General features: G+C 36.8%; 1 long non-coding RNA gene across 2 annotated transcripts in view; it reads left to right on the top strand.

Annotated features, from left to right (window-relative positions):
- The first annotated feature begins 4,759 nt into the window (after window positions 1-4,759).
- Window positions 4,760-21,890, top strand: part of LOC131487379 (uncharacterized) — a 79,164-nt gene continuing 62,033 nt past the window's right edge. For both annotated transcript variants that reach the window (XR_009249713.1, XR_009249714.1), the window contains exons 1-2: window positions 4,760-4,985; window positions 20,918-20,959. This is a non-coding gene — a long non-coding RNA (uncharacterized LOC131487379). The remainder of the gene's footprint in view (window positions 4,986-20,917; window positions 20,960-21,890) is intronic.

Below are 21,890 nucleotides of genomic sequence, written 5' to 3'. Positions count from 1 at the left end.
CTGCTCTAAGTCCTATTCCTACAACATGTATTTGCAATGGGGTACAAAGATTCCTCCATTTTACCGACAAAGAACTAAGGCACAAAGATAAGTAACTTACCCAAGGGCGCACAGTTAGTAAATAGCAGTTAGATACCAACTGGGTCTGACCCTAGCATTCTTGCTCTTAGCCACTGCGTTAAACATTTCTGCTGAGATTTAGCACATGAATAAGTTTTCTAGGATATTTGGGGCAAAACGATCTGTTCCTGGGAGGGGAAGTTCAGGTTGTCCTAGGATTTCTGAGGGATTTGAGGAGCACTTGGGAGGTAGGGACAGTGGGTGGAGAGCTGAGAAGGGGACAACTGGGAGAAAAAAAGCCCTTGAATGCCATTATATCCAATGGCCTCAAGAGACTAATGGGACTTTTGGCTGACATATTCTTGTCCTGGACATAACTGTACAAAAGATTGTTCATAAGATAAATCACAGATTCTTTAAGCCCAACAAAATTGAAATCATTAAGTTCCTGCAAATCTGCTATATTCTTTGTTGCACACTGTCTATTAATCCAGGCTGTATTGGGGATATCATTGACTTTTTCTGTGGAAAAGTTCCTTTTTTGGTTTCCCAGGCCCCAGTTCAACATTACAGAAGCTCTCTGAACAGATTGGGGTATCACCTAGCTGGTCTTTCCCTCTGACATTGGCCATTGGAGGAGGGTATCTGACAGTACACCTGTGACCTTGTGGGGCTATATGTCAGAGCCTGCTCCCCAGGGGTGGATGCCAGCCCTGTAGAGGGGGTGAAGGTAGAGAGGAGGAGGAGGAGGGCTCATTGGCTAGGAATCAGAGGGCTCTGGGAATTGACCCTGAATTTCTCACTTCTTTGACAAATGCAGCTACTACCACCATCTGCTATAGTGTTTCCAGAGATCAGTTTGTGTCATATGAGTCTGCTCCAATTTTCTGCTTACAGTGACCAGTGAACAACAACATATAACAGTAGATTATCCATTTATAAGTAGATTACAGATCAGAAAATCTTGGGTCCTAGTGGTGCCACTCAACACTGAATCCTTTTCTAGAAACCTATTAAGACAAACTCTTAATTGGTCAAGTCTCAATTCCCAGGCGAGTATGAGAGCCTTCTGTGACCAGTAGCGCCCCCAATAGCCCAGGCGTTTCACTTCCCCTCAGTTTCTGGTGGGGTAGAGAGACTCTATAAGCCCAAGGTAAGATCAGGTGGCACTCCATATCCTATGGAGATGTGGATGACATGGAACCACCATACCACTCAGTTTTCTAGGTCTTCTAGCTTCACGTCCCTCCCCCATCTGAGGCTACCCAGTCCTTCCATGAGAACATCTTTAGTATTCCATAAAGCTCTGGGGGTACTGGGAGCCCCCAATACCAAGGATAGTGGATATTCTGGCGCCAGTGTTACAAATTTGTGAGAGGAATTATTCTCCCTATCATAATAGGATCTAGTAGAAGTCAGTTTCTGGTAGGGGTATGGAATAGGTCAGATCTAATTTTTATCAATTCTCCTATAGTATTGTCTGCTGTCCTTATCCATTTTCCCTTCCTCTGCAATGGGGTCAGTCCTTTGGATTGACTCTTTGACTATAGATAGTACTGACTCTAGTGTTCTCTTGCATACTGAGGTCACAGTTCCTGTCTTTGTCTCCCAGACAACACTGTAAGACAGAAAAATTGGGTTGTGGTGTTGAAACCTCCCTCTTAACTTGTCCAATCATTCTTTCCCTTCAATGTGAGGCACGGAAGAGGCATTTTCTAAGTCTCTCTGATCAATAATTGGCTAAGGAGACCAGTGCTGGGTTGGTCTTCCAAAGACTTTTCTTACAGAAGACGAGTAGTTCTCTCTAAAGGCTCTCTAGCATTTAGAAGGGGATTTCTGAACTATGTTTACTGGGCCCACCTTTTGAGAAATTAATTCCCTGAAGTTCTTTTCTGAGGTAATAGGTAGCACCTTTATCTTTTCCACCATTACCTCCCTTCCTGTAAGCTCACATTGCGTGGCTGAAACTCTTACAACCAGGAAAGTACTAATGTCATTCACAGAATCCAGCAAACATTATTAAGAACTCATTACATGTCAAACATAGTATTATGAATGGGGAAACAGCCTCTCTTATCATAACATTCACACAGCCACTGAGGCCCGCTTCCTTAAAGAGCTTGTGTATCTGCCTCCTTTCATCCCCACTGGAGTATGTCCCATTGTACACCCCACAACCTTAGAATATTGCAGCAGCCTCGTAACTTGTTTTTAATATTCTTCATTATTTTTTTTGTCATGCTTTTACTTGAGAAATGGTTAATATATATAAAAGTACAAAGAATAACCAATGCACACATTATCAAGACGTTCAAAATTGATAATTAACTACCATTTTGTCCCCCCTGTTTTCAGTTCCTTTTTAATAAAGGTAATAAAATTTACATATAAAGCCTCTTTTATCTCCTATAGTGTTTCATTCTCACCTTAGAGACAATTATCATGAATTTTGTGTATCTTTCGAATTCAGTTTTTATAATGCTTTTGCTAGTTGGTGCTTTTAGATATTTACATAAATTATTTCCTACTGTATACAGGAAATTATGTTTTGAGTTCTGTTTATGCAGGTTTACAGAGATTTATCATCCCTTTACATGTCTACATGGTTTTATAGCATATGATTATGCCAAAATTTATTTCTTTCTTTACTGGTAGACTTACTGTTTCTGGAGATTTTGCTGTGTATACTGCTATTTAATATTTTTGTACATGCCTTTTTTTCCACATGGATAATAGTTTCTCTTAAATAAACATCTAGAAGTGGAATATCTGGGTTATTAGATATGCACATTTATATTTTTAGCAGATATTGTTAAATTGTTCTTCAAAATAGTTGTTCCAATTTGTACTCCCAGTAGCAGTTTATGAGAGATCCTGTGTTTCAGCATCCTTGACAGCACTTTATATTATCAGACTCTTACGTTTTCGTCAATCTGATTAAGTAGAAACATGAGCTCATTATTTTAGTTTATATTTTAAATATATTTATTGGTCGTTTATATTTCCTCTTCTGTTAATTGTATGATCATTTCTTTTGCCCATTTTTCTGTTCAGTTGCCTTACCCTCCCCTCTATATTTTTTGTACACCTTTTCTGTATATTCTACATACTAATCCTTTGTTTATGTTGGAAATACAATCTTCCAGTCTGTTAATGATCTTTTAATTTTGTTTATGGTGTCACTTGCCTTACAGAAAATTTGAATTTTAATAAAAAGCACCTCTAGGCCATGTACTTTTGTGTATTATTGAATAATTCCTTTCCTACCCTGAGATTGTAAAGGTTATACATTTTATGGTGTGTTTAGACATTTTTTTTACATTTAATTCTTTTAATCCATCTGAAATTTATTTTTGTGTGTATTATATGAGACCAGGGTCTAGTTTTATTTCTTTATTTTTCTTAAAAGGAAACTTGGTTGTTCTAGTATTTTTCTACAATAATATACAATTATTACACACTAAGTTCTTATATATAATAGATTTGATCTAGGCTGTGTTCTCTATTACATTAATGTTATATGCTAATTCCTCACCAATATTACTGTAATTATCTTTATATCTGTCAGGCAAATCACTTTCTTATTCTTCTCTGTGTGTGTGTATCCAGAAACATCTTGGCTTTATTTGTGCCTTTATTCTCTTACATGATTATTAGAATCACTTTGTTAACTTCCATGAAAAACCTTGTGGGATCTTAGTTGGGAGTAAATCTAGCTTATAGATTAATTGAGGAGCATTGCTATCGCCTGAATATGGAATCTTTCCATTCATAACCTGTTATATCTTACTGTTTATTCAAGTCCCCTTTTATTTTATTCAATAAAATTTAATGATTTCTCCGTGATGACAATGTACTTCTTTGGAAAACTTATTCTAGGTCGCTAACAGTTTTAAAAATCAATTTATTGGGGTAAATGCGCCCATATGAAGTATATAATTTGATTTTAGACACAAATGTATATACTCATATAAGCACCATCCCAAACAAGAAATAAAACATTTTTATCATCCCCAAATGTTCCCTTGTTATTCTTTGTGGTTAATTCCCTGTAACCCTAGCCCCAGCCCCAGCCTCAGGCAGCTAATAGTATACTTTCTGTTTTTTTAATTTACTTTTACTTTTTCTAGAATTTTATATAAATGAGATCATGTACTATTTTGTATATGACTTCTTTCGCTCAACATGTTTTTGAGAGTCATCCATTTTCTTGAAGGTATCATTAGTTCATTCCTTTTTATAGGTGAATAGAATTCCATTGCACAAATATTCCACAATTATTTATCCATTATTCTTTTGATTGACATTTGGGTTGTCTTCATTTTTTAACTATTATTAATAAAGCTATAGTGAATAGTGGCATACAAATATTTGTGTAGAAATATTTTTGTTTCTCTTGGGTAAATACCTAGGAATCGTATCAGTGTATCATGTGGTAAGTGTATATTTAACTTTATAAGAAGCTAAGAAATGCTTTTCCAAAGTAGTCATACCATTTTTCATTCCCAACAATACTGTATGACATTTAGAGTTATTTTACAGCCTTGCCGGCACTTACTGTGATCAGGCACTGGACTAAGTGCTTACATGTATCACCTCATTCAATATAATGTCCCTGTGAGGTAAGTGCAACCATTATTTCCATTTTACAAATAAAATAACTGACATGTGGATAGCTGACTTCTGATCACAAAACTTTGAATGAGTCTGGATTTGAATCCAGGTCAGTGTGAGTCCCAAGTGGATCCTTTTCATGACTATATAGTATCAGAGTTACATTGGCTTCATAAAACTAAATCAGGTTGGCTTCCATCTTTTTATCATGGGTAATTTAATTTATGCTTAGCCTGCTTTTCGCCTTCCTTCCCTAGACCAATGTACCAATTCAGGATGAAGGACCACCAAACTTGCTTTGTCTAAAATCTGTAGGTGAATAAGATAGCTTTTCTCCTAACCTCTAAATTTTCTTGAATATTCTTGCATCCACTCAAATCAGTGCCTTCTTTCTCTTCATTATAGCTTCTGTACATAATACATTTAGGACTTATCTGCCCCTCCTCTGTGGTTGCATTGTGAATTTTATGTCACACAACTCCTTCTCCAAAAGCCTGCAGCTGTGCCCTTTAGCTTCCCTAAAGACACACTCAATGTTTCACAATTCCCTGGCCAGCATCCCTTCTTCTCTTCCTTCCCTTGTGCACTGAAAGCAATGTAAAACATCCTGTAGAAGTTGCTACACTATAAGTGTGTCACTGACCTGGGCTGAGGATTCATTGCAAATGTCAGTTTTGTCTCAGTTTTCATGTCACTCAAATCTGTCTTCTCAGCAACGTGAACAGTGCCAGTGCCACTTTCTGTATTTTGATAGTCACTTTTGTGTATGTGTTCCCAATCCATCTTTTTTTTGTGTGGAGGGAGCAATACCATAGAGTTGTCTGATAGTCTAGGGAGCCTGAGTATGTACTATCTCTTGAGTCTGGTGAATTTATTGTCACACAGTCATCTTCCTTGTTCTGGTTGCTTCTTCTGCTTAGTCTGTAATCACTTAGTCTCAGCTTTCTTCTCACTTTGGGGTCTCACCACCACTTCCCTGAAGGTAAGAGCTGCATTTCCCTCATTTTGCAAACTTTGTATTGTTTGAATATCAGTGTGCTAATAGCATCCAACAGTCATATTCATACATTCATATTCTTTGACTTTCATTGTTTTGGATTGTTTGCCTTTTTCCAAGAAATCTGAAAATATTTTAAAAAACCACATTTTCATAATTGTCTCTTCCCTAAATCCCCAAATTTCATGGGTGTTTACTGTAAGCAGAATTCTAAAGATTACCAAGAAAAAATTTAATAATCTGTCTTCATCTTGTCCTCTTTCCAACCCTTGCTCTACTATGAAGTAATTTTTCTTAACATCCTGCATTCTTTTACACTTTTCTCCATGCTCATATGTAGTTATATAAACACTTAGAGTTTTAGTTTTTAATTTTTATAATTTTGGGAGCAAATAGTATATTTTACATAATTTTCTTTTGTTCATTTGACAAATATTTATTGCAGCATTTACTTTTATCAAGTACTACACTTAGGTGCTTAACGGTAATATATTGTATATTTTTCAGGTCAGTGTGTTCTTTTTAAATAGTTGTATATGCACATACAGAAACACACACAACACACATTTTTGATTTTGAGGTAATTATGGTTTCATATGCAGGTATAAAAAACAATGCTGAGAAATTCTGTGTAATATTTATTCAGTTTCTCTTGGTAGTAACAAATTGCAAAACTATAGTGCAATACCACAAAAAGGAAGTTGACATTAATACTGTCAAGATACATAACAATTTCATTACCACTAAGATCCCTTTTCTTGCCCTTTTATGGGCACACCACTTCCTTGCCTCCCTTCTACACCCCTTTCCATAACTTCTAGCAACTGATTACCTCTTCTCCATTTTTATGCTTTGTCATCTGTACAATGTTATATAAATAGAATTATATTTGGAATTGTTTTTTTGACAGAATAATTCACTTGAGATTGTTGTATGAATCAGGTAGTTCATTCCTGTTTATTGCTGAACGATATTTTATGGTATGGATATACCACAGTTTGTTGAACCATTCATTGTTGAAGGACATCTGGGATGTTTCCAGTGTTTGGCTGTTCCTGATAAATTTCTACAAACAATCATGTATGAGTTTTTGTGGGAGCATAAGTTTTCATTTCTCTGGGATAAATGCCCAAGTGTTCAATTGCTGGATCATATGGTAGTTGCGTGTCTAGTTCTATAAGAAACTGCCAAACTGTTTTACAGAGAGAATGTGCCATTTGTATTCCTACCAACAGTATATAAGTGATTCAGTTTCTCTCATTTTTGTCAGCATTTGGTGTTGTCACTATTTTGTATTTTTAGCTGTTGTAAGAGGTGGGTATTGAATATCTTATCATGATCTTAATTTGTATTTCCTTCATGGCTACTGATGTTACACATCTTTTTTGTGCTTATGTGCCATCTGTATATCCTTTTCATTGAAATATCTCTTCCTGTCTTTTGATAATTTTGAATTGGGTTATTTTTGCTGTTGAGTTTTGAGAATTCTTCATATATTCTAGATAGCAGTCTTTTGTTAAACATGTGGTTGCAAATATTTTTCGCTCAGTCTGTAGCTTCTCTTTTCACCTTTTTTCACAGGGTCTTTTGCAGAGCAAATTTTAAACTCTTGACTTAGTCTAACTTACTTTTCCCCTTTTGTGGACTGAACTCAACTCTAAGAACTCTAAGAACTTTATCTCAACTCTAAAAACTCTTTGCCTAGACCTAGATCCCTAATACTTTCTCCCATGTTTTTTCCTTACAGTTCTTATAGTTTTAATGTTTTTTACTGGCCTGTGATCCATTACGAGTTAAATTTTGTATGGGGTGAAATTTAGGTCGAGTTACACTGTGTGTGTGTATGTGTGTGTGTGTGTGTATGGATGTCCAGTTGCTCCAGCATCATTTGTTGAAATGGCAGTTCCACTGAATTGCTTTTACACCTTTGTGAAAACTCAGTTGAGCATATTTGTGCGGGTCTGTTTCTGGATTCACTATTCTGGTCTTTTGATCTTGTCCTCTGTCAATATCACCCTGTTTGATTACTATAGCTGTACAGTAGGTCTTAATAACAGCTAGAGTAATTCTTCCTATTTTATTTCTCCTTTTTGTCAAGACTGTTTTAGCTATTCTAGATTCTATATCTTTCCATGTAAATTTTAGAATAATTTGTCTATGTCTACAAAGAAATCCTGGATGAGATTTTGATAGGAATATCATTAAATTTATAGACCAATTTGGGGAGAATTGCTATTTTTAGTGTGTCCTGTCTTCCAACCCAGGAACATGGCATGTCTCTCCATTTATTTAGATCTTGTTTCTTTTAACAAGCATTTGTAATATTCTGCATAATGATCTTATTCATGATATAAATTTACCTAAGTATTTCATTTTCTTTGGGGTGATTGTAAAATTTTTTTGTCAATATCAAATTTATTAGTTTATTTTTTTATTGTCATTCCCATCAGATATTTTTTTTAATTTAAATTTTATTATTTTAATTTACATCCAAATTAGTTAGCATATAGTGCAACAATGATTTCAGGAGTAGATTCCTTAATGCCCCTTACCCATTTAGCCCATCCCCCTCCCTCAACCCCTCTCATAACCCTTTGTTTGTTCTCCATATTTAAGAGTCTCTTATGTTTTGTCCCCCTCCCTGTTTTTATATTATTTTTGCTTCCCTTATGTTCATATGTTCTGTGTCTTAAAGTCCTCATATGAGTGAAGTCATATATTTGTCTTTCTTTGACTGACTGATTTCGCTTAGCCTAATACCCTCTAGTTCCATCTACGTAGTTGCAAGTGGCAAGATTTCATTTTTTTGATTGCTGAGTAATACTCCATTGTGTGTGTGTGTGTGTGTGTGTGTGTGTATACATCTTCTTCATTCATCCATTGATGGACATTTGGGCTTTTTCCACACTTTGGCTATTGTTGATAGTGCTGCTATAAACATTGGGGTGCATGTGCCCCTTTGAAACAGCACACCTATAACCCTTGGATAAAAGCTAGCAGTGCAATTGCTGGGTCGTAGGGTAGTTCTATTTTTAGTTTTTTGAGGAACCTCCATACTGTTTCCCAGAGTATGGAGTGATTGTAAATTTTATTGTAGCTTTTTAAACCAGTTTTTTTTTTTTTAGGTATTGTGGACATATAAAAAGTGGTGCATATTTAATGTATGCAATTTGATGATTTTAGGTATAAATACACACCCGTGAAACCATCACCACAATCAAGGCCAATCTCCTCCCGTAGTTTTCTCTTGTACCCTTTATTATTATTATTATTATTATTATTATTATTATTATTTGTGTGTGTGTGTGTATAGTAAGAACACTTAACATGAGATCTACACTTTTAGCGTGTGTGTGTGTGTGTGTGTGTGTGTGTGTGTGTATAGTAAGAACACTTAACATGAGATCTACACTTTTAGCAAATTTTAAGTACATAAGACAGGATTGTTAGCTCTAGGCACTATGCTGAATGATAAATATATAGAAATTATTTATCTGCATGATTGAAAGTTTTCATCCTTTGACTATCACCTCCTCATTTCCCCTTACCTCAGCCATTGGCAACCACCATTCCATACTCTGATTCTATGAGTTTTGGGCACCTGGATGGCTTGTCAGTTAAGCATCTTACTTTGGCTATGCTGACAGCTCAGAGCCTGAAGCCTGTTTCAGATTCTGTGTCTCCTTCACTCTCTCTGCCCCTCCCTCAATCACGCTGTATGTCTCTCTCAAAAATAAACAAACATTAAAAAGATTTTAAAAAATCTATGCGTTTCACTCTTTTAGATTCCACATATAAGTGAGATCATATCTTGTGTGTCTTTCAGTATCTGTCTTATTGAACATAGCATAATGTTTATTCATGTTATGTTGTTGCAAATGGCAAGGTTTCCTTTCTTAAGGTTCAATAATATTCCATTGTAGGTTATGCCATATTTTCTTTGTCTATATCTCCATTGATGAACATTTAGGTTATTTCCACTCTTGGCTATTGTGAATAATGTTGCAGTAAGTATGGGAGTATAGCTGTCTTCAGGATCCTGGTTTTATTTTATTTTATTTTATTTTTAAATATAATTTATTGTCAAATTGGTTTCCATACATCACACAGTGCTCATCCCAACAAGCGCCCTCCTCAGTGTCCATCACCCACTTTCTCCTCTCCCCAACCCCGCATCAACCTTCAGTTTGTTCTCAGTATACAAGAGTTTCTTATGGTTTGTCTCCCTCCCTCTCTGTAACTTTTTTTTCCCCTTCCCCTCGGTCTTCTGTTAAGCTTCTCAAGATCCACATATGAGTGAAAACATATGTATCTGTCTTTTAAGGGAATTAAAAGCAAAAGTGAACTATTGGGACCGCATCAAGATCCTGGTTTTAATTTCTTTGGATAAGTATCCAGAGGCGGGATTGCTGGATCACATGGTAGTTCTATTTTTTATTTTATGAGGACCCTCTATACAGTTTTCATAATGGTTATACCAATTTACTTTCTTACCAACAGTGTACCATGGTTCTCTTCACTCATTGCCAACACTTGTTATCGTTTTTAAAATACTATCCATCTTAACAGGTGTAAAGTGATATCTCATTGTGGTTTTGTCTTTTTTTTTTTTTAAAGTTTATTTATTTTGAGGGAGGGAGAGAGAGAGAGCAAGCAGGGAAAGGGCAGAGAGAGAGGGAGAGAGAGAATCCCAAGCAGGCTCTGCACTAACAGCTAACAGCTAACAGTGTAGAGCCCCATGTGGAGCTCAATCTCATGAGATAATGACCTAAGCCGAAATCAAGAATTGGATGCTTAACCGGCTGAACCACACAGGCACCATTCATTTATTTACATTTCTCTCATGACTAGTGATGTTGAACACCTTTTCACATACCTTTTGGCTATTTATGTGTCTTATTTTGTGTGTATGTGTCTTCTTTAGACACATGCCTATTCAAGTCCTTTGCCATTTTTTACTTAAATTGATTCTTTTCTTCCTAGTAAACAGAACAAGTTCTTTATATATTTTGAATACTGAGCTTTCATCAGATATATGGTTTGCAAACATTTTCTCCCATTCCATAGGTTGTTTTTTCATGGTGTTGTTTCCTTTGCTGTACAGAAGCTGTTTAGTTTGATGTAATCCACTTTGCTAATTTTTGCATATGTTCACTGTGTTTTTGGTGTCATCCAAAAAATCATTGCTAGGACCAATAAAAAGGAGATTTGTCCCTATGTTTTCTTCTAGGAGTTTGTGGTTTCAAGTCTTTTTTTTTTAATTTTTAATTTTTAAAATTTACATCCAAATTAGTTAGTATATAGTGCAACAGTGATTTTCAGGAGTAGCTTCCTTAGTGCCCCTTACCCATCCCCCCTACCACAACCCCTCCAGTAACCCTCAGCTTGTTCTCCATATTTATGAGTCTCTTCTGTTTTGTCCCCCTCCCTGTTTTTATATTATTTTTGTTTCCCTTCCCTTATGTTCATCTGTTTTGTCTCTTAAAGTCCTCATATGAGAGAAGTGTTGATTTTTGTCTTTCTCTGACTAATTTCACTAAGCATAATACTCTCCAGTTCCATCCATGTAGTTGCCAATGGCAAGATTTCATTCTTTTTTATTGCCAAGTAATACTCCATTGTATATATATACCACATCTTCTTTATCAATTCATCCATCGATGGACATTTGGGCCCTTTCCATACTTTGGCTATTGTTGATAGTGCTGCTATAAACATGGGGGTGCATGTGTCCCTTCAAAACAGAACACCTGTACCCCATGGAAAAATGCCTAGTAGTGCAATTTCTGGGTCATAGGGTAGTTCTATTTTTAGTTTTTGAGGAACCTCCATACTGTTTTCCAGAGTGGCCGCACCAGCTTGCATTCCCACCAACAGTGCAAAAGGGATCCTCTTTCTCTGCATCCTCGCCAACATCTGTTGTTGCCTGAGTTGTTAGTGTTAGTCATTCTGACAGGTGTAAGGTGGTATCAATTGTGGTTTTGATTTGTATTTCCCTGATGATGAATGATGTGGAGCATTTTTTCATGTGTCAATTGGCCATCTGGATGTCTTCCTTGGAGAAGTGTCTATTCATGTCTTTTACCCATTTCTTCACTGGATTATTTGTTTTTTGGGTGTTGAGTTTGATAAGTTCTTTATAGGTTTTGGATACTAACCCTTTATCTGATATGTCATTTGCAAATATCTTCTCCTATTCTGTCGGTTGCCTTTTAGTTTTGCTGATTGTTTCCTTTTCTGTGCAGAAGATTTTTATTTTGATGAGGTCCCAATAGTTCATTTTTCTTTTGTTTCCCTTGCCTCCAAAGACGTATTGAGTAAGAAGTTGCTGCGGCCAAGGTCAAAGAGGTTTTTGCCTGCTTTCTCCTCAAGGATTTTGATGGCTTCCTGTCTTACATTGAGGTCTTTCATCCATTTTGAGTTTATTTTTGTGTATGATGTAAGAAAGTGGTCCAGGTTCATTCTGCATGTTGCTGTCCAGTTTTCCCAGCACCACTTGCTGAAGAGACTGTCTTTATTCCATTGGATATTCTTTCCTGCTTTGTCAAAGTTTAGTTTGCCATACATTTGTGGGTCCATTTCTGGGTTCTCTATTCTGTTCCATTGATCTGAGAGTCTGTTCTTGTGCCAGTACCATACTGTCTTGATGATTATAGCTTTGTAGTATAGCTTGAAGTCTGTGATTGTGATGCCTCCTGCTTTGGTTTTCTTTTTCAAGATTGCTTTAGCTATTCAGGGTCTTTTCTGGTTCCATACAAATTTTAGGATTATTTGTTCTAGCTTTGTGAGGAACGCTGGTGTTATTTTGATAGGGATTGCATTGAATATGTAGATTGCTGTGGGTAGTATCGACATTTTCACAGTATTTGTTCTTCCTATCCAGGAGCATGGAATCTTTTTCCATTTCTTTGTGTCTTCTTCAGTGTCTGTTATAAGCTTTCTATAGTTTTCCGTGTATAGATATTTCACCTCTTTGGTTACATTTATTCCTAGGTATTTTATGGTTTTTTGTGCAACTGTAAATGGGATCGATTCCTTGATTTCTCTTTCTGTCACTTCATTGTTGGTGTATAGGAATGCAACCAATTTCTGTGCATTGATTTTATATCCTGCAACTTTGCTGAATTCATGAATCAATTCTAGCAGTTTTTTTGGTGGGATCTTTTGGGTTTTCCATACAGAGTACCATGTCATCTGCGAAGAGTGAAAGTTTGACCTCCTTGTGGCCAATTTGGATGCGTTGTATTTCTTTGTGTTGTCTGATTGCAGAGGCTAAGACTTCCAATACTATGTTGAATAACAGTGGCAAGAGTGGACATCCCTGTGTTGTTCCTGACCTTAGGGGTAAAGCTGTCAGTTTTTCCTCATTGAGGATGATATTAGCATTGGGTCATTCATATATGGCTTTTATGATCTCGAGGTATGCTCCTTCTATCCTAACTTTCTTGAGGGTTTTATCAAGAAAGGATGCTATATTTTGTCAAATGCTTTCTCTGCATCTATTGAGAGGATCATATGGTTCTTGTCCTTTCTTTTATTGATATGATGAGTCATGTTAATTGTTTTGTGGATTTTGAACCAGCCCTGCATCCCAGGTATAAATCCCACTTGGTCGTAGTGAATAACTTTTTTAGTGTATTGTTGGATCTGGTTGGCTACTATCTTGATGAGGATTTTTGCATCCCTGGTCATCAGAGAAATTGGTCTATAGTTATTTTTAGTGGGGTCTCTGTCTGGTTTTGGAATCAAGGTAATGCTGGTTTCCTAGAAAGAGTTTGCAAGTTTTCCTTCCATTTCTATTTTTTGGAACAGTGTCAAGAGAATAGGTGTTAACTCTTCCTTAAATGTTTGGTAGAATTCCCCTGGAAGCCATCTGGCCCTGGAAGCTTGTGTTTTGGCCGATTTTTGATTTCCTTACTGGTTATGGGTCTGTTCAAATTTTCTATTTCTTCCTGTTTTAGTTTTGGTAGTGTATATGTTTCTAGGAATTTGTCCATTTCTTCCAGATTGCCCATTTTGTTGGCATATAGTTGCTCATAATATTCTCTTTTTATTGTTTTTATTTCTGTTGTGTTGGTTGTGATCTCTCCTCTTTCATTCTTGATTTTATTCATTTGGGTCCTTTCCTTTTTCTTCTTGATCAAAGCAGCCAGTGGTTTATCAATTTTGTTAATTCTTTTAAAGAACCAGCTTCTGGTTTCATTGATGTGTTCTACTGTTTTTTTGGTTTTGATAGCATTAATTTCTGCTCTAATCTATATTATTTCCTGTCTTCTGCTGGTTTTGGGTTTTATTTGCTGTTCTTTTTGCAGCTCCTTAAGGCGTAAGGTTAGGTTGTGTATCTGAGATCTTTCTTCCTTCTTTAGGAAGGCCTGGATTGCTATATACTTTCCTTTTATGACCGCCTTTGCTGTGTCCCAGAGGTTTTGGGTTGTGGTGTCATCATTTTCATTGGCTACCATATGCTTTTTAATTTCCTCTTTAACTGCTTGGTTAGCCCATTCATTCTTTAGTAGGATGTTCTTCAGTCTCCTAAGTATTTGTTACCTTTCCAAATTTTTTCTTGTGGTTGATTTTGAGTTTCATAGCGCTGTGGTCTGAAAATATGCACAGTATGATCTCAATCTTTTTGTACTTACTTAGGGATGATTTGTGTCCCAGTGTATGGTCTATTCTGGAGAACTTTACAGGTGCACTTGAGAAGAATATATATTCTGCTGCTTTAGGATGAAATGTTCTGAATATATCTCTTAAGTCCATCTGGTCCAGTGTGTCATTCAAAGCCATTGTTTCCTTGTTGATTTATTGATTAGATGATGTGTCCACTGCTGTGAGTGGGGTGTTGAAGTCTCCTACTTTTATGGTATTACTCTCAATTAGTTTCTTTATGTTTGTGATTAATTGATTAATATATTTGGGTGCTGCCACCTTTGGTGCATAAATGTTTACAATTGTTAGGTCTTCTAGGTGGATAGACCCCTTGATTATGATATAATGCCCTTCTGCATCTCTTGATACAGTCTTTATTTTAAAGCCTAGATTGTCTGATATAAGTATGGCTACTCCGGCTTTCTTTTGTTCACCATTAGCATGATAGATGGTTCTCCATCCCCTTATTTTAAATCTGAAGGTGTCTTTAGGTCTAAAGTGGGTCTCTTGTAAACAGCATATAGATGGATCTTGTTTTCTTATCCATTCTGTTATGTCTTTTGATTGGAGCATTGAGTCCATTGACATTTAGAGTGAGTACTGTAAGATATGAATTTATTGCCATTATGATCCTTGTAGAATTGGAATTTCTGGTGGTGTTTCTGGACCTTTCTAATATTTGTTGCTTTTGGTATATATATATATATATATATATATATATATATATATATATATTCATCTTTTGTCCCCTCAGAGAGTCCCTCTTAAAATTTCTTGTAGGGCTGGTTTACTGGTCACAAACTCATTTAATTTTTGTTTGTCTGGGACACTTTTTATCTCTCCTTCTATTTTGAATGACAGTCTTGCTGGATAAAGAATTCTTGGCTGCATATTTTTCTGATTCAGCACACTGAATATATCCTGCCACTCCTTTATGGCCTGCCAAGTTTCTGTGGATAGGTCTGCTGCAAACCTGATCTGTCTGCCCTTGTAGGTTAGGAACTTTTTTTTCCTTGCTGCTTCGTGATTCTCTCCTTGCCTGAGTATTTTGTGAATTTGACTATGATATGCCTTGTTGATGGTTGGTTTTTGTTGAATCTAATGGGGGTCCTCTGTGCTTCCTGGATTTTGATGTCTGTGTCTTTCCCCAGGTTAAGAAAGTTTTCTGCTATAACTTGCTCACATAACCCTTCTACCCCTATTTCTCTCTCTTCCTCTTCTGGGACCCCTATGATTCTGATGTTGTTCCTTTTTAATGTGTCACTTATTTCTCTAATTTTTAAATTGTGCTCTTTTGCCTTAATCTCCCTCTTTTTTTCTGCTTCATTATTCTCTAAAGTTTGTCCTCTATATCGCTGATTCTCTGTTCTGCCTCATCCATCCTTGCCACCACTGCATCCATCCATGATTGCAGCTCAGTTATAGCATTTTTCTGACTATTTTTTACTTCTTTTATCTCTGCAGAAAGGGAGTCTAATCTGTTTTCGACTCCAAGTAGTATTCTTATTATCGTGATTCTAAATTCTGGTTCAGACATCTTGCTTGTGTCTGTGTTGGTTAAATCCCTGGCTGTCGTTTCTTCTTGCTCTTTCTTTTGGGGTGAATTCCTTCATTTTGTCATTTTGAAGGGAGGAAAGGATTAATGAGGTAGAAAAACTGAAGTTAAAAAAATTAAAATTAAAAAAATATTAAAATTAAAAATTAAAAAAACACACACACACACAAATTGAATAAATTATGCTAGTTCTTAGGTGTGTTTTGGTCTGGCTGTTGAAAGTGGTTTGACAGATTAGAGAAAAAAAGGGGGGGGGAGAAAAAAAGAAATCGTTTGAGAATTTGAACAAATAAGTACACTGTAGTAGACTAAAATAAAATTATGGAAATAAAATAGTATTTGAAAAATTTACATAAAAGCAAAAAATATAGTAATGAAAATTAAATAAAATTATTTTTAATAGAAATTGAAAATAAAAATGAAGTTTTTCTGTTTCTGCATTCAAGATAAAGAAAAACGAGAAAGAGAAAAAAAGAAAAAGAAAGAAAAGAAAAAAAGGAAATTGTTTGAAAAGGTGTATACACTGAAGTAGACTAAAATAAAATTATGAAGTAAAATAGAATTTGAAAAAATGTACATAAAGGTAAAAAATAAGTAATAAAAATTAAAGAAAAATATTTTTAATAAAAATTGAAAATAAAAATGAATTTTTTCCTCTTTCTGTATTCAAGAAAAAGAAGTGTAAAAGAGAAAAAACAAAAAAGGAAAGAAAGAAATTGAATAGATGAACCTGCTAACATATTGAAGTAGGACTGTAATTACTTCGTTTTCCGGTAGAAGTCAGTCTGTGTAGTGCTTTGTAGTCCAAACTAAGCCGGCTACGAGACTTGTTTCTTGAAGACTGAAGTTGGCCCAGATGGGCAGGGCTCAGTATAACAGCTCTGCTCTCCACTAGATGGCGCTGCTAGTCTAGTCGGGTGGATTTTTGCAGTGCTGGTAGGTGCGTATGTGCATGCGGGGGAGAGGTGAAAATGGCGCCACCCAGCTACCCAGTCTGCTTTCCCGGATCAGCTATTGTGCACCTGTCCTCTGTCTTCAGCTTTCATCCACTCCCTGCTTTTTCACTCTCCTTGACCAGGCCCTAGGCAGTACCTCTCTCCCAAGTTTTGTCTCAGATGCAGCTGTTTTCCCTGGCCTGTTACTTCTGAAGAACCGCAGATTTGACCCACTCTGCCCCTCTGCAGGAGGGTCTCACTGAGCAATGGCCGAATGTCGGCAGCACCCAGGAATGCTTGCTGGACCCTGCTGCTGCTGGTGCCCCAAGGCTGTGGCCAGGTGCCAGCCTGCCCCAGAAAAAGTTCGTGAGATAGTGTAGCAGCAGTGTTTCAGGGATTATGGAAAATCAGAACACACATCTGGCACTAGGATTCACCCTTAACGACCTTGTGGCAGCACCAGCGAATGTGGCCATTTTCTGAGGTCTGCTGGGACCAGGTGGCTTCAACAGTGTCCACCAAAGTCCTTCCAGCAGTGGAACCACTTTTCCCCGTGTGGTCTGAGAACCTCCCAGCCCCCACTCTGTTCCTGGGGATTTGCCCTTCCCACCAGAGCACCACCAGGTAACAAGCTGTGGAGTTTCAGCCTTTGCGCTCCCCTTGTTTACAGTCTTAATGGAATTTAAACCCTCTCCTTTCTCCTTTTTCCCTTTTTAGTTTAGTCCCTGTAGCTGTTTCCAATGTTCCACTTTCTCTCCAGCTGCTTTTGGGGTGGGGGTTCCTTTCCCATATTCTCCTCCCCTCCCCTGTCTCCATCCTCTCTCTGCCTGCAAAAGCAGCTCCCTACTCTCCATGGCTTCTTGCTCCTAAATTTCACCTCTCTGCACCACATACCTGCTGAATTCTGTGGTTCAGGTTGTGCAGATTGTTGTGTGAATCCTCCAGTCAGTTTTCTAGGTGTGTAGGATGGTTTAGTGTCGGTCTGACTGTATTTCATGGATGCAAGACACACAAAAAACTTCCATGCTGTTCCACCATCTTGGCTCCCAGCCTGTGGTTTTAAGTCTTACATTTAAATCTTTAATCCACACTGAGTTGACTTTGTGTATTATGTAAGATAAGAGTCCAAGTTTATTCTTTTGCATCTGGATATCCAGTTTTCTCAATACCAATTATTGAAGTTCTTTTCTCAATTTGGCTTCTTGGCATCTTGAAGATTAGTTGACTGATATGTATGGGTTTTTTTCTAGGGTCTCTATTCTGTCCCATTGGTATGTGTATCTGTTTTTATGTTAGTACCCTACTGTTTGATTACTATAGCTGTAGCATTGTTTTTTTCAAGATTGCTTTGGCTATTTATAGTTGTTTATGGTTTCATATGAACTTAGAATTGTTTTTTTCTATTTCTGTGAAAAAATGCCATAGGAATTTTGATTGGGATGGAATTGACTCTGTAGATTGCTTTGGGCAGTATGGATATTTTAAAATATTAATTCTTCCAATCAATGAATGGGATATCTTTCCGTTTCTTTGTGTTCTCTTCAATTTTTTACCAAGGTTTAATGGTTTTTAGTGTATAGATTTTTTACCTCCTTATTTAAATTTATTACTAAGTAGTTAATTCTTTTTGATGTAACTGCAAATAGGATTTTTTTCTTGATTTCTTTTCTGGATAGTTCACTGTTAACATATAGAAATGCAACTGAGTTTTGTGTGTTGATTCTGTATCATGAAACTTTACTGAATCCATCTATTATTTTTATTGTTTTTTTTTTGGTGGAGTTTTTAGAATTTTCTATCTATAATATCATGGTATCTGCCAACAGAGACCATTTTACTTCTTCCTTTCTGATTCAGATTCAGATGAAGTTTATTTATTTTTCTTGCCTGATTGTTCTAACAAGGATTTCCAGTACTATGTTGATCAGAAGTGGTCAGAGGAGGCACCTTGTCTTTCTTCTGATCTTGGAGGAAAACCTTTCAGCTTTTCACTCCTGAGTATGATGTTAGCTGTGCCTAACATATATGGCCTTTATTATGTTGAGATACATTCCTTCTTTAAAATTTTTTTAATGTTTGTTTATTTTTGAGAGAGAGAGACAGAGTGTGGGCAGCAAGTGGTAGAGAGAGAAAGGAAGACACAGAATCTGAAGTAGGCTCCAGGCTTTGAGCTATCAGCACAGAGCCTGACATGGGGCTCGAACTCATGAACCATGAGATCATGACCTGAGCTGAAGTTGGATGCTTAACCAACTGAGTCACCTCGGTGCCCTGAGATACATTCCTTCTATATGTAGTTTATTGAGAGTTTTTTTTTTTAACCATAAATGGATGTTGAGTTTTGTCAAATGCTTCTCCACATCTATTGAGATGATCATGATTTTTATCTTTCATTCTGTTCGTGTGGTGTCTCATATTTATTGATTTGATATGTTGAAGCATCCTTGCATCCTAGGGATTGATGCCACTTCATCATGTTTCATGATTTTTTAATGTGCTGTTGTATTTGGTTTGCTAGTATTTTGTTGAGCAGTTTTGGTATCTATATCAGGGATATTGGCCTATACTTCTTTTTTTCTTGTAATGTCCTTGTGTGATTTTGCTATCAGGGTAATGTTGAGCTTGTAAATGAGTTTGGAAGTGTTCCCTTCTCTTCAGTTTTTTGGAAGAGTTTGAGAAGGATTGGAATTAATTCTTCTATAAATGTTTGGTAGAATTCACCAGTGAAGTTATCTGATCCTGGTCTTTTCTTTGTTGGGAGTTTTGGTTACTGATTCAACCTCCTTACTCATTATTGGTCTGTTCAAATTTTCGATTTCTTCATGATTCAGTCTTGGTAGGTTGCATGTTTCTAGGAATCTATCCATTTTTTGTAGGTTATCCAACTTGTTGGCATATAATTATTAATCATCCTTTGTATTTCTGTGGAATCAGTGGTAATAGATTCTGTGGGGTTTTTTTCTTTCTTATTTTGTAGGCTCTTCTTTCATTTCTGATTTTATTGTTGAGTCTCTTCTCTTTTTTTCTTAATGTACCTAAGGGTTTGTCAGTTTTGTTTATCTTTACAAAAAATAAACTCTTAGTTTTGTTGATCTTTTCTGTAGTTTTTCTGGTCTTTATTTCATTAATTTTTTCTCTAGTCTTTATTATTTCTGGTAACTTTGGGCTTAGTTGTTTTTCTAGTTCTTTGAGGTATAAATTCAGGTTGAGATTTTTTTTTTTTTTGCTGCATCCTATAAGTTTTGCTACGTTGTGTTTTCATTCAATTTGTCCTAAGCCTTGAGTTGCTATGTTAACATTTGAAGGAATCATCTCCTCCAGTCTTTGCTGACTGGCTTCAGGAGAGAAAGATTCACCAGTCATCCTGGTGCAGAGATTCTAAAGGTCTCTAAGACCTTTTCTAATAAGGCTGCTCCATTTTTCTTGTTCCCTCTTGAGGAGAAATTCTTAGGATTGTGTGTCTTCTCTTGATCCCACCAAGCCAGGCAGGTGCTGAGAGCCTCGCACTTATTTTCATTAGGGTGGTACCCTGAAGTGTTGTGCACCTTCTCCATACCGGGAGAGTCTAGTTGACTGCTGATATCTGTGTGCTGTGTGTGGACACACACACACCATCTGCAGAGGAGTGCAGGGTGCTGGCTATGGGGAGGACTCACGAAATGCTGGGGCACACACTGGCTACTTGGGGGTGTCCATAGGTGAAGTGTCCTTCAGGGTTTGTGGATGGGCTCTTGGTGGAGACTGCAAGCCAGTTAGGAGGAATTTTGGTTGAGATCCTTGTGTTGGTGGTCAAGAGCCCTTCTCCCTTTTCCCTGCTTGTAACTATCTCCAGACTATTCATCCAGGCTGGTCCCCTTAGTGTTCTGGAAGGGGGGTAAGACAGAAGTGTTCCTCTTGGGCAGTGTCCTACAAGGCTGGGGAAACTGGGTGCTGACTTCACTCTTTTCTGTTTTTGTGGGAGAGATTGCGAACTGAGGGGGGTCTCTCTTGGCACTGAGTTGTACTGTTTTGGGGAAGGAGTGATGTAATCAAAGTGAAACCATTCTTCTTATCCTATATAATGTCTTTATTCTAATTCTTTTCTTTTTCTTTTTTCCCCTCAAACAGAGTGCTGGAAACTTTCAGTTGGATTCCTGGGCTTCCACAAAGGTATTTTTGTCTATGGGTGACTGTTAAAATTGGAGTTTGTGTGGGGGTTTGAGGGTTTAAATCTATTATTCTACCATCTTGCTGTCATCACTAAATGGTATTGTATCTTTTTAAAAAAATTATTATTTTTTTAAATTTACATCCAAGTTAGTTAGCATATAGTGCAATAATGATTTCAGGAGTAGAATCCAGTGATTTATCCCCTACATATAACACCCAGTGCTCATCCCAACAAGTGTCCTCCTTAATGTTACTTACCCATTTAGCCCATCCCCCACCCACAGTCCCTCCAGCGACCCTCAGTTTGTTCTCTATATTTAACAGTGTCTTATGTTTTGTCCCCCTCCCTGTGTTTATATTATTTTTGCTTCCCTTCCCTTATGTTAATCTGTTTTGTATTGTAAAGTCCTCATTTGAGTGAAGTCATATGATATTTGTCTTTCTTTAATTTTGCTTAGCATAATATTCTCTAGTTCTATCTACATAGTTGCAAATGGCAAGATTCTATTCTTTTTGATTGCTGAGTAATACTCCAATGTTTGTGTGTGTTTGTGTGTGTGTATGTATATATATATATATATATATATACATACATATATACACATATATACATATATATATGTATATATATACATGTATGGCACATCTTCTTTATCCATTCATCCATCGATGGACATTTGGGCTCTTTCCATACTTTGGTTGTTGTCGATAGCACTGCTATAAACATTAGGGTGCATGTGCCCCTTCAAGACAGCACACTTGTATCCTTTGGATAAATACCTACTAGTGCATTTGTGGGTCGTAGGGCAGTTCTATTTTTAATTTTTTGAGGAACCTCCATACTGTTTTCCAGAGTGGCCGCACCAGCTAGCATTCCCAGCAGTGCAAAAGGGTTCCTCTTTCTCTGCATCCTTGCCAACATCTGTCATTC

Source organism: Neofelis nebulosa, chromosome 10 (assembly GCF_028018385.1).
Source record: "Neofelis nebulosa isolate mNeoNeb1 chromosome 10, mNeoNeb1.pri, whole genome shotgun sequence".
NCBI lineage: Eukaryota > Metazoa > Chordata > Mammalia > Carnivora > Felidae > Neofelis > Neofelis nebulosa.
This window is presented reverse-complemented; position numbering and strand designations above follow the sequence as displayed.